This window comes from Coffea arabica, chromosome 1c (assembly GCF_036785885.1).
Source record: "Coffea arabica cultivar ET-39 chromosome 1c, Coffea Arabica ET-39 HiFi, whole genome shotgun sequence".
Taxonomy (NCBI): Eukaryota; Viridiplantae; Streptophyta; class Magnoliopsida; order Gentianales; family Rubiaceae; genus Coffea; species Coffea arabica.
In genome coordinates this window covers 17,710,477-17,711,708 of record NC_092310.1, presented here as the reverse complement: position 1 = coordinate 17,711,708, position 1,232 = coordinate 17,710,477, and positions in this window count along the sequence as shown.

Genomic DNA, 1,232 nt, shown 5'->3' with positions numbered 1-1,232 from the left:
TCGGGTGTGTGCCATGACATAATTTGGCTCCAATGAGTTCCTGGAAAGTCTTGTGCTTAGAACCAATGTCTCCACTACTATTTACACATTCTTTGGACCACGATGGCTCCTTACTTTTGTTTCACGGTTACCTGATCTAAACGAGCATTGGATATTTGAGTACAAGAACTTCACTGGCTCTCGTGAGCAATAAATGAACATTTGATTACTGCATCATGACATCATGTCAATGCTTTATTGTGAAATATACTTGGCTGTTGATTTACTGGTCACTCCCTGAGCTTCTAGCTCACCCCCTATTATCTTCTTCTCCCCACAGGGATCGAAGTAAAGGAAGAACTTGTGTTTGGATCTCTGTGTGGCTGGATGGCGTACATCTTGTATAGTTTAGATTTGGGTTTGGTTTGTGTACTTTTGGGCCTGTATAAATATTTGGAATTGAATCGGATGTATATCTACATTCTACGCTTAGAACTAGTTTCCGCTTCGCTTATGATATGTAATTTTTGGAGAATTGGATGTATTATTTGAGTTGTACCTTGTAATTTACTTGAGGAATGTAGTAAGTAAGTGAGTCCCGGCGAGAGCTGGGCTGGCGACCCGCTGAACCCTGGGGTACGCCCTAGGGGGAGGTGGGGTCGTCACAGGTGGTATCAGAGCTTAGGCTTCAGATCTTTGTAGTGTATCCTAGGCTTAAAGTTTAGGATGCCGGACTTTAGGATTGGTTTGTACGTTCAGTGCTCTTTTGGAGCGTCAGTTGTGAATCTTGAAAGTGGTACGCGTAAGATATGATTTGGTTGAATTACGCTTGTGAGGGTACAGCCTGAGCTGCACAGTTTCTTAGTTTTGGATTCTTGGCTAGGGTTTTGATAGACTATGGTGGTGGCCGGAATTGTTGAGAAAAGTTTTGGTTTGCATTTTTCTTCTAATTTTCCTGTTTGATTAAGGTTATACCACCCGAGTGGTAAATGTTAAGATTTGAGATATTTGAACTGTCTAAGACCGACTAGACTGAGCTCATTTGAGACTTGAATTTGTATCAGCTAGTGTACCCTTACGTACACTTGATAGACCTGACCTGACTGAAAATAGGGTATCTCTTTTACTCTTGAGCAAGTATCTTGATTCATATATGATCTGTATGTGGATTTGAATTTGATGACTGCTTGAGAGTGTGAATTACTGGGCATTAGCTAGGCGAGTGAGTTCGTACTCGTACTCGTGTTCTTTGA